The sequence below is a fragment of the Daucus carota genome, chromosome 2 (genome assembly GCF_001625215.2).
Source record: "Daucus carota subsp. sativus chromosome 2, DH1 v3.0, whole genome shotgun sequence".
In the NCBI taxonomy this organism is placed as follows: Eukaryota; Viridiplantae; Streptophyta; class Magnoliopsida; order Apiales; family Apiaceae; genus Daucus; species Daucus carota.
The window spans coordinates 37,512,978-37,525,949 of record NC_030382.2 but is presented as its reverse complement, the minus strand read 5'-3'; the positions used below and the strand labels follow the sequence as shown (position 1 = coordinate 37,525,949).

Sequence of the window (12,972 nt, the reverse complement as noted above, 5' to 3'; positions counted from 1 at the left end):
GATCACGTGAAGCCAACCAGGGATAAAAAAGGCAATCCTCCAGGCAGTGAATGGAGTAGCTCCAATACTGACATGTCACAAATGTCGCGAAGGAGAACCCAATCATAAACCTGACCGCTATGTAGCCACTGGAATCTGCCACAAATGACATGCAAAACACAGTTCGTTCAAATGATAAGCCAGTGAATCAATTACTCAAAAGTAGAATTACCAAGGGCTGTATTATGCAACACTTATTTCAAATGATAAGTTCTAATTTAATTTGCCAAGTACAATAATGAATATAAGTATCCTTATCAAGCATATCATAGGATAAAATGTTCAGTATATATATTCATTTTTTTAAATGTAATCACCAGTGTGTGTAGTTTGATTATTATTATGACACAATTTAATACTTGATGCTGTCACAAATAAAATATGCAAATAAGCTGTTGTTTCTATATATAATATTCAAGTTGATGAAGACAAAATCCTTCTGATACAAGTCAACCTTGACCTTTCACAGAGTCTGAAAGTTGAATTGAAGCAACAATTTGATTTTTCATTCCTGGTATTGTATGGAGATGTAGAGGACAATGCCGTACGAGCACTAGTTGAGGACAAATATTATCTGTCAAGTTTTGTTCATTGAAAATGTCAAGTGTTGTTTCTTTGACATTACCTATTGTATATTTTTATCTAATTATTTGAGAACGCCATAATTAGCTCTGTTTGGCTTCTTCGAAATATTATCTACAAAGCTTGGGCTAGTAGATAATTGTCCTGTAATTTACTGATATTGGAATCTAGTAGATAATTGTCTTGTAATTAACTGATACTGAGGATTCCAATAAATATAAAGGTAAATATGTTCTTGGTTAACGAAAATTTTTCACCCAAAAACAAAAAGATTTTGTTTCTGTACTCCTATATACTAGCCAGCCTGTAGAAGAAATCATGTGATAGTCAAACTCAACCCATCACAGAGTCCGAGAGCTCAATCGGAGCTACAATTTAATTATTTGATTATTGACAAATGACAATGATTCGCTGTGTGATAGGTGGTAAAGTTTGGAAATGAAGAGGACAATTCATACAAACATCACATATGCATATACAATTTAAGTTTTATTCTTGTCAGCAGAAAGCAGCTTTCGTATTGTCAGACAAATGAAGTTCCTTTGATAGAAGACTATACAAAAGTTAATTCTTCGTGATAATCTAAGAAAACAAGATTATAATCATATACCACGTTCATAATTACAGGATACGACAAACCACTGTCATCGTATTTCAAACTTTAATCTTTCGATCAATTTAAAAAACTCAAAAATCTGCTATTTGTCCTAAGAAAAAGATCTAAAATCTGGCGAACAGAACAGAACACAACACAACAGTGAATGGTAACAGTTTCAACACTGATCAACCACTGGAAAACACCAGCTTGTTGAAGCTGGAGTTTCCTTAGTACACTTGTTCAAATTGTAACGCTTTTTAACAGATTGATTATAGCACACTGTAGAGTTACCTACGAATTAGCTCACTGGAAGATTACCCAAAATTGGAGGCGGAGGTCTCTGGAGATGTGATGATTACACAAAATATTAGGGATTTCATCTTCAACAAACACTTGTGTCAGTGAATGGCCTGGTAACAGAAGCGTATTATTGCTGCCACAAAAACCAAGATTTGTCTTAGAATCATGTGCTCAGGAGAAGTATCGTACAAACTCTTTGACAACAGATACATGATACAGCTCAATAAAGATTTTTGACCTGCCATATTTTTTCAATAAGCACGCCATCAATCTCTCTTGCTCTTGGTCGAGCTTTTAGAGCTCTGTTATCTCTAGAGATGGATATTTAATGAGAAGATCAATATCATCAACGTAGGGCTGAAGATAGGATTTGTGTATAATCTTCTCCTTAATCCATATCAGCTGAATCTGGAGATTCGGTGAAGTTGAAAAATCATTCTACTAATCATTATAGTAAATAATACCTTGGGGCATTGCCTGTGAATCTCTCCGGGACCAACCCTAGCAGCCGCACCTCACAGGTAAGGCAGTTGATCCTGAATGATGGAAATAAAACAGGCTCCGGTGTCTACAAAATTATCAGTTTATAATTGATTCATTTGTATCAATCATACATTTAAGTATCATGCCAGACAATAACATCTTCATTGGAATTACTGAATTCTAGACAAAGAAGTCGATCAACAAAAGAAACAATCATAACATTACTATTGCAAAGACACAGAGAAAAGTAAACATAATACTCCTCATGGCCATGACATTACTACTGTAAAGACATAAAGAAAAGCAAAATAATACTCCGTATGTCACAAAGACATAGTGAAATTAAGACCGGGGCTAACTAACTTAGTTTTTAAATTCGGGTCTTGATGGGTATTTAGCACAAATACCACTTTTCTAAAGATTTTTTGCAATTTTACCATCTTAGAATATTTGGGAAAATACCTTTCAACCAGATACGACTTCAGTATTTTTGTAGCAAAATATATGTACAACCAAAATCAACTAAATGCGACTTCTTTTCTCATTTCTTTCTTTTTCTTTCGTTCCAAAAGCAGCTACGACATCTCCGCCGGAAATATGGCCACCAGCACAACAGTCTTATCAGCCATTAAGCTGAAATAAATATGTAGCATATCACTAGCAATAACCGGAAGTTTATTCAAATTTAAGTAAAATCCTAAGTGTTGAAGGCCCATCCATCCAATTGTTGATCATATTAAGATACAAGGTGTAAATAACTTTGATGTAAAGAATGGACCTTAGAATAATGTGGTCAAAGAAAAGGCTGATAACACCATATAAGAGAAGACTGGTGTTCTCAGTGATGCTAAGGCGGGGAACATTTTTTTATAACAGTTTGGATGTAGTCATATCAAATATGGTGATTGCTTGTCAAGGAACAAAGGGAATCAAGAACAGAAGATCTGTTCTAATTCTAGAATATGAGGATTTTGAAGCAAAACCAAATGAATCTGTTAACTTTTTATATGATATGTTTGTAAATCCATTGAACGAATTGGCTCTTGGAAGAGAATATTCAAATTAAGATTCCAACACCAAATTCATGAGGGCACTTACAAAAGACTAGGATTCAAAAACAACAAACATAAGGGACAACATTGATTTGAATGAAGTGTTTGATGATGAATTATATGGTAGATTAAAAACTCGTGACTTGGAAATTCAAAAAAGAAAGCTCAAAAAGTCAAGCAAGATGAATTCAGTTGCTTTGAATGTTGAAGCAAAACAATGCAAGCAAGTGAAGAACTGTACAAAAGGACTTCAACCATAATTCTTTAGACCAAACACACTTATGGAAAAATGTCAATGATGTTGCTAAGAAAGATGGTCTAGATTTTACATGATGCAAGGCTTATACTCGTAACTTTAGAAAATTCCAAGTCAAAAAGAATGATATGAAGAAGAGAGCAGCAAAAGAAGGAAAGAATCCAAAGAAACAGCAGCTTGAGTGACAAACATGTGTAAAACATGTGGTTAAAAGGACACAATTCTAAGTCATACGAATCAGAGTATGAAATATTGGCAGTTATATCTACATCTTTGTACAAAATTCAACTGTAAACAAAGGGAGAAAACTTTAAGATACGTGTGCATATATGGGTAAGTAGTGTTGATCCAGTACTGGATGCACATACTACAGCTGCTAATGCAACACGTCTTGAAGGTACAAATAATGCAAGTCCACGGACTGGTACTTACCACACCTACACCAAATGCAAGTACAAAAGATAGCCAGGTTGTGCAAGCTAATTAAGTCACCCGTGAGAATCAAAAGAAATGTTAGAAATATTGAGGATGGAAGTAGCCCCTAAACTTCTAAAAATGAAAGCAAGTCTAAGATAGATGATGTGCAAGCAGAGAAATTCCAGTAGAAGGGAAAGTCATTCCCAAGCTTAAGACAGTTAAGTTATTGCAAGAATAAACAAAGCTTAAAACTTTAATCCTCTTGATGAAAAGTTTTAAGTTGTATTTTTTGTGTCCTTGTGGGTTATATTATTGATCTGTAGCAAATGTGCTTTGGATTGCTTATGTCCTTTGAATTGTTTCTGAATTTTAAACAAATGTGTTTTTGGGTTCTTTCAAGAGCAAGTGAAATGTTCTTTTGAATTGTATCATGACTTTCTGGCAAACATGCTAATTAGAAAGTTTCTTAATCTAATGCAAGTAAAATGCCAAATTGTTGAGTTGTTTTTAGTAGTGCTTTGTTTCGGTTATTGTTCGGATAATTGTTTCTGTTTCATCATTGTGGTAGGTCATTTTACTGTACAATGATTTTGTAACAAGAAATCATTGTTTCAGTTTTATGAGACAATGCTTTTTATGAGTACAAGAAGTATTTCACAAGATAATGAAGCAAATGAATAAATATGCAATAGATATTAATTATAAGCTATTCAAATGATAAAAAGTGAAATCTAAGAAGATAAATGAACAATTAATTTGTCTACAAAAATTTCTAGTTCTTCTCCAGTTACAAAAATTTCTAGTTCATCAGTAACAAAAATTGCTGGTGAATATGTGGAACCCTGTCCTCCAGGATAAGTAGACTCCACCTGCACAGACCTTTCTACAAGCACATCATTTCAAGGAACCTGAAACAGAAGGGAAATGTCTTAATAATCTCCATTCATTTTTACAATAATGATGTTTCATATGTGAAGACCATACCCTGGATACTCGGGGAGGAGGCCGAACTGTAAACGCCATCTGCAGGTGGCTGTGACACAGAAATCACTATCTGTGAGTGCCAACCCAAAAAAAAGAAGAGATAATGGTCAGTTTACAGATTCCCACATATCGAATGGATAAAAGATCTATTACACAGTGCCATTCTGAAAATGCCCTTGCCTTATTGAATTTACTAGACAATAGGTTTTAAACTGTTGTCCAAAATCCATGTCAAACAATGATTTTTCGAGGATGAAAATATCTTGTCTTGATTTCGGGCAACAATTTTTTATGCGACCGTTGTCTAATTAGTATTAAGGCTTAATGATCTTTTAACCCTTAAAATTTGGAGGGTTGTACTGATGCGGCCTCGATGTTTCAACTCGGCAGATTCAACCCTCCAAGTTTCACAAATATATCTTTTACCCCTTGTACCCGTATGATTGAAAAAAAAGGGTATAAATTGAAGGGTAAAGTAGACAAATCCTAATGTTGGTAAAATTTGGGCATAAGGGTTAAAAGGTACAACCCTGCAAACATTGAGGGCTAAAAAATCATTAAGCCGAATTAGTTTGATCATTAAGCAGTACAGACGACTCCATTAACAGGCAGGAGTTTCATGTGATTGTTGAACTGTAGTATCTTGTTCCAATGATAAACTAGTTCATTCCTTTCTCTTTTTAAACAACTCATTCTACTTACCGTGGCAAACTCCATGAATGCAGCACAAGTTGGGTAATGACGGTTTTCAAACACTCTCAAGCGAAGAACCTAAGGCAGAATAAATATTCTTTAATATCTACTTTTCTAATTTTAAGAATACAAGAACCTGTAGATCAGCAGCATGAAGTCACAAACCTTCCCACAGAAAGATTCAAAAAAGTATATGATCTCTTCTGCAAAAACCTAAAGTAAACAAGCATATAGATTGATCAAAATAATGAAGAAAATAAGCTTTCGATTAACAAAAGAGGAAACTATTATATTTTTCTAAACTACCTCTCTCTGTACATTTGTACAGTAAATAGTCCTTGAGCATCTCTCCCTGTCCTTATCAGACTAAAGAAACACAGAATACAATAATTTAAATTAGAATAGACTTATCACTAACTTATCTCCAATTGTACGCATGAATAAGATTATCATAACAAAGTATTAAAAGACAATGAATTAAACTACTAACTCTCTGCAAAAGTCTACGATCAACGGGTGCAATTGTAGGTCCAGAATGCACCACCCCGACGGCCTGATAGCATGGGAGCCAAACATCATCCTATCAAGTATGAAACTATATCTAGCACATTCTTTATGAAATCTTTATGCGCATGAGTAGCCGAACAATATATTAAAGGCTTAATGATCTTTTAGCCCTTAAAGTTTGGAGGGTTGTACCTTTTAACCCTTATGCCCCAACTTTACCAATATTAGGATTTGTCTACTTTACCTTCCGATTTTACCGTTTTTTTTCAATCATACCGGCATATGGGTTAAAAGGTACATTTGTGAAAGTTGAAGGGTTGAATCGGCCGAGTTGAAACATCGAGGGCGCATCGGTGCAACCCTCCAAACTTTGAGTGCTAAAAGGTCATTAAGCCTAGTATTAATCAGTATTGTTTGATTCTATTTTTGTTGGAGTGGGAGAACCTAATACACAATACTTTTTTTCACCCTTTTTCATTATTGTTATCTATCATGTATAATAAAAAAATCATTATAATATGGCCATCATACATTGTTTTTAGAAGATGTGCTCCGTGAAATTTCTTTCAAACCTTTTGACAACAAATACATTCTGAAAGTAATAAAAAAGGATACAGCTCAATAAAGATTTCTGACCTGTCATTTTCTTCAATCGCATGCCATCAATCTCTCTTGCTCGAGAATTTAGAGCTCTGTCATCTAGAGGTGGATATTTAACGAGAAGATCAATATCATCAACGTGGGGCTGAAGATAGGATTTGTGTATAATCTTCTCCTTAATCCATATCCGCATAATCTGGAGTTTTTACTGTACTTAGAAAGGATCCGGTGAATTTGGAAAATCATTCTACTAATCACTATAATGTAGTTTCATTTGTATTCATCATACATTTCATTACGATGCCAGACAATATCTTTCTTAGGATTACTCAAATCTAGAAAAAGATGCCGATCCATAAACAGAAGAAACAATCATAACCCTACTAATTGTAAAGACATAAAGAGAAGTAAACATAGTTCTCCCTATGTTCCTTTGTCCCATAAATATTAGCCAAAAGTGAACACGTATTATGGCTAAATACTGTATTTTAAAATTACTACCAAATACATAATTAAATTAAAACACTTAGAAAGGCTTGATTCTATTATATGTTCTATCCAATATTTTATTTTTAAAGATAAAAATATAATTGTGTGAATAATAAAATTCATGGATTCAGGTAGTATGGCAACACTATTAACTAATTACATTACTATACAAAATTGAGATTAAGGACTAATACCATATTTTATAATAAAATAGTTGCATTAGTATAATAAATATATCCAGCAAGATATTGGTCCAGAAGAATAGTAACCAGAAGAATAGTAACCTTCGTAAGGAGAGTCGAGTTGTTCTAAAACGTCGCCTGAAGTGAGGTGGGTGAGTGAAAAAGGGCCCCAGCCATGTCGTGCTCGATTTACTGAATGATGAACGATGAGAGTTTCATTATCCTCCCCACTTGAGATTGAGCGACGGAGATGATATGTGACGAAACGACGGCTTGAAATGTTGGCCAGCCAGGATTTGCAAACACACTTGGATGCAAGTAGATCCTTCACCGGAAGGTGGAGGAAGATCTGGAACCATAGATCATCTGGTAAATTGCTCATTGCTATTTCCGGACTTCTTTTCCTCCTGTTATGATTGTAGTCCTCTGGGAATGATAGGAGAGTTGACGAAGATTTATCACTATTATTTTTCATAAATACTCAAGTCTAAATGAATTTTAGTAAAAATACTGTCATTTCTCATGACAAATTGTAAAAATATTATCTTTCAAAAAATATTTGCAAAGATACAAATGTTGCATTTGCAACCATATCTATAGCAACCATATCTGTAACTAATGACAACCATTTAAGCAACCACAAATGCAAATTTGAAAAAATATGTTGAAAATTATATTTATTTGAATAATAAGTTGTAACTGATGGCAAAGACATAAAAATGAGTGCCCCTATGAGGCCAATACTAATATCACAAAAACAATCAAAAAATCAAAATCAACAAGCATTGCAACCAAAAAATCAACTAAAACAACAAACTAGAAATCAACTCAAAAACAACCAACTAAAACAAACAAGAAAACAACTCAAAACAAGTACGAGCTAATACTTACAGTCCATCTTTCTTTCTTGATTTTCCTTTTCTGTCTCCTCCGCCTAAGCAACTACAAAATCAAAATCAACAATCACTGCAACCAACAATCAATCTCATCAATTTTTTGATTCAATCTTTGATTTACCCAAAATCTGAAACCCTAATCAAAAATTCATCTTATTAATTGAAAGTCCGAGAGAAAGAGGAGAGGGCGCAGAGAGAGACAACAAGATATAGGGAGAAGGAGAAGAGAGCGAGGATAAAGAGTAAGAGAGAGATAAAGAAAGCAAGGAGATAGAGGTAGATGATCTACAAGAAATTTGGGTTTTACCTACCAATTGGAAATGTAGGTAAAAATGCAATATTGGTGGCTAAAGAGAATTACCTACCAATATATTATTGGTAGAGATTGGTAGGTAAAAGATGGTGGAGAAATACTCTTTACCTACACATCATATATTGGTAGGTAATTTATTGTATGGACCCATTTTATTATTAATTAATAATTAGTCACTAAATGACGTGTCACTAGCTTATGTGGCCCTCATACACGTGTCGCCAACATGACATGCCAAAGTGGCACCACATGGCATCTTGTTAATGCCCCACACGGCGCAACTCTATCTTGCCATTTGGTGTCTTACAGTAGTGCCACTTTAGATTATCATAACAAAGTATTAAAAGACAATGAATTAAACTACTAACTCTCTGCAAAAATCTATGATCAACGGGTGCAATTGTAGATCCAGAAGGCACCACCCTGACGGCCTGATAGAATGGGAGCCAAACATCGTCCTATCAAGTATGAAACTATATCTGGCACATTCTTTATGAAATCTTTATGCCCATGAGTAGCCGAACAATATATTAAAGGCTTAATGATCTTTTAGCCCTCAAAGTTTGGAGGGTTGTACATTTTAATCCTTATGCCTCAACTTTACCAATATTAGGATTTGTCTACTTTACCCTCCGATTTTAACTTTTTTTCAATCATACCGGCATATGGGTTAAAAGGTACATTTGTGAAACTTAAAGGGTTGAATCGGCCGAGTTAAAACATCGAGGCAGCATTGGTGCAACCCTCCAAACTTTGAGGGCTAAAAGGTCATTAAGCCTAGTATTAAACCTTTTGACAACAAATACATTCTGAAAGTAATAAAACAGGATACAGCTCAATACTGACATGTCATTTTCTTCAATCACATGCCATCAATCTCTCTTGCTCGAGAATTTAGAGCTCTGTCATCTAGAGGTGGATATTTAACGAGAAGATCAATATCATCAACGTGGGGCTGAAGATAGGATTTGTGTATAATCTTCTCCTTAATCCATATCCGCAGAATCTGGAGTTTTTACTGTACTTAGAAAGGATGCGGTGAATTTGGAAAATCATTCTACTAATCACTATAGTTTCATTTGTATTCATCATACATTTAATTACCATGCCAGACAATATCTTTCTTAGGATTACTCAAATCTAGAAAAAGATGCCGATCCATAAACAGAAGAAACAATCATAACCCTACTAATTGTAAAGACATAAAGAGAAGTAAACATAGTACTCCCTATGTTCCTTTGTCCCATGAATATTAGCCAAAAGTGAACACATATTATAGCTAAATACTGTAATTTAAAATTATTACCAAATACATAATTAAATTAAAACACTTTGAAAGACTTGATTCCATTATATTTCTATCCAATATTTTATTTTTAAAGATATAAATATAATTGTATGACTACTAAAATTCATGGATTTAGGTAGTATGGCAACACTTTTAACTAATTAATATTAAAAGCCCAAGAACACTAAAGCCCAAGAACACTAAAGCCCAGTTAAATAGGGCCTGAGGCTCTTAAATGCTAATTAATTTCGTAATTAATTAATAGAAGCCCAGTTACAAGTCCAAATTTTATAATACATCTGATTCTAGCGGATATATCACTACACCATATGTGGCCTATTGTAACAGCCAAAAAAGTGTGAATAAAGGCCAGAAAGTGTTGCTGAAAGTGAAAAAAATGGCTATGGTAACACTTTTTCATCAAATAGGATCGTAACTAAAATCGGTGCTACCATAGGGGTCTAGGGTAACACTTTTTCATTTTTCAGTAACACGTGAAAAAGTGTAACCATAGAACATCTATGCCTACACTTTTGATGTTTTGGTAACAATAAAAAAAGCTGTAACTGTAGACCTATAGTAACAACACTGCGATATTTCTTACATCACCTTTGGTGTAACCATAAGGCCTATAGTAACACCATTTAGGCTACTGTGACACTGAATTTTGAAAAACTAAGTTTCAATGGAAACAATCTATTAGTTATAGTAACAAATTTTAGATATTTACCAACAAAGAAATATGAATCATTTACATCAATAGCTACACTCTTTGCCAACACTTTATGGGCAAAAAAAAAGCAATATAACATTTGAGAATAGCACTTCCCTATTTCAAACTTTACCAAACATTCAGCAACAAACACAATCCAATAACCAAAACAAAGATCCAACCCTATCAACCAATTACTGGCCAGGTACAATTAAAAACCAAAAGAGAGTTAAATTGCGACAAGTATTACTACTGATGACTCGAATGACTATGCTTCTGCTTGTTTCCCCTTCTGTATACTTGTCGGACTCATCAAGATTAATCTTCAAATCTGGATTATGCTCTGCCAAATCCGAAGAATATAGTGAATATAGAGGGTCAACATTAGCAGCACCTGCACCGGCCTGCTAAGAATGATAATTCAGCAGCTCACTTGGCGAAAACACACAAGTTAAAGTTAAATTATGTTGAGATGAATAACAAAAAAATTGAGATGTATGAGCATCTAAAACTTGACTGGTTAGCACAGTAATTAATGTATTTCTACTTCATAATCTCGAATAGCACTTCAAAAATGTTTCACTACCTTTCCCAATTAAGCAAAGGGGAAATATAATTTCTTTTACCATATAGCAAACAATTGTTCAGGGAACAACTTTACACCAGAGAAATATTATCAAATTATATTGCTATGTGATCCAAGCTATATGGCAATCTAATAGTTGAATTTTATTTGGTAACTTAAAAATAAGTTATGCTAATGTGATCCTAGCTTCCCAAGTGAAAGAAAATAGAATGCTAAAGGATTGTCTATGGATTTAATTTTTATTAAAGCAGAGTATTGAGAGGTTTTAATGATATCACAATAACCTAGCATTACAATAATCAGTTATAAAACCTTAGTTGTGAACACAGAGGTAATATGATAAAGACGTCTGTAGCAAGGTATAGTATCTTACTGGTCAGCGACAAAAGGTACGCCCTTGCGAGAGTTGGTTGGCATGTCGCCCTATAAACCAGGTATAATTTCAGTCATTTCTTGAACAAACTTATGATCTTCGTATAGATTTCATAACAACCGCCCCATCTTGGATCACTGCAAACCTGTAAAAGAAGCTATTAGAAACTGAACAGAGTATATCACTTTGTAGCAAAGATTTGATCCAAGCATACCGCAATACAAGGAGCAAATGTGTAAGGAATTCCAGTAGCCCTGACTTATTTAAGTATATAATATCGGGTACTAGATATGTTAACAAAAGTTGCACAATTGTAGAATTAATTAAAGCCTACACTACAATAGTAAAATCAATTAAAAAACTGATAGCACAGATCCATGGTTCGAATCAATGACTAAACAAAATGCTCAAAAAGGTGTTGGCCAACTTGCCTGGTAACTCCGAGGCCAACATTGTGAGGAAAAATCCAAGTTTAGATCTCCTGGCATGCCACTGCATTTCTTTATTTAGGTCCCGCAGGATTAAGCTTAACCTTATACTCATCAAAAGACCAACTATGACATAACAGAAGTTATCCATTTTCATTATACTAGATAGTAATCATATTCATGCCCATTCATTCTGTAATTATCTTCTCTTTCCCTTGTGCAGGTTTAGGAAGATTCTCTACTTCAATATCATACTTCAGAACTCGAAAGCATTCAAGCCATTCCTCTAAAAACAAACCATATGAACGTACCCAAGCATAGCAATACGAAGCTAAATTAAGAAACACAGAGGCCTGTACATATACATTCTATTCAGTGTACACGACACACAATACAAAAGAAAATATAATATTATTAATACTGAATCATTAAAAATAAAATAGAGTAAGAAACCAAAATTAACATTTAAAAAGAACAGAGTAGTAAACAAAGCAAGCAATCTCAAGCCAAAACTGAAAACTAAAAACTAAATTGAATATAAAAGAGATTAAAATATAAAACTATATGAATCAGCACCCACAGAAAATATACAAAACAAGTATAAAATCATACACAAAATCATCCCTTAATTTTAATTACAATATACCTTAAATTGATTGAACCTTAATTTCAAGAACACCTAAAATAGAGAGAGAGACAAATTAGATATACAAAATCAGTTGAAGAACATAAACAAAAACAAAATCAATAAAACTAAAACCCTAGTTCGAAGAACTGAAGTCTCGACCCAGTTTCAATTCAAATCGATTGAGCCCACATATTATAGGCAACTCGATTAAGCCCAAATATTATAGGCAAATCGATAGAAAAAAACATTTGAATATAGAAGAGGGAGATCCATACAAAATAGATAGAGAGAATGATGCATCAACCTTAAATCGAAGCCCTATTCTTGGATCCCTAGATTAATTGAACAAGTTAGCCTCTTTTTCTCAAACCCCAATTGAAGCCCTTTCTCTCTGACTGCATTAAAGTCTGATATATTGAGAGTTTTGAATTGAAATCCGACTGCGAGTTCCGATTGAGAGTGATGAGTGAATGATGAGGTGCAAGATTAGTGAGATAGAGAGAGACATGAGAGAGTTTTCTTTGATGAGATGAAGTTGTAGGTAGGATAAATGATTTTAATTTAGT

At 34.0% G+C, this 12,972-nt stretch overlaps 1 long non-coding RNA gene across 5 annotated transcripts; it reads right to left on the bottom strand.

Moving 5' to 3' along the window:
* Positions 1-10,359: 10,359 nt before the first annotated feature.
* Positions 10,360-12,972, bottom strand: LOC108208545 (uncharacterized). Of its 5 annotated transcripts, XR_010288473.1 has the most exons (5): positions 12,711-12,966; positions 12,425-12,457; positions 11,782-12,131; positions 11,351-11,495; positions 10,360-10,795 (listed from the first exon to the last, which is right to left on the bottom strand). It is a non-coding gene; the product is annotated as an uncharacterized LOC108208545 (long non-coding RNA). The 5 variants fall into 5 exon arrangements; XR_010288470.1 differs by having other exon boundaries at positions 11,782-12,457; positions 12,711-12,972; XR_010288471.1 differs by having other exon boundaries at positions 12,425-12,964.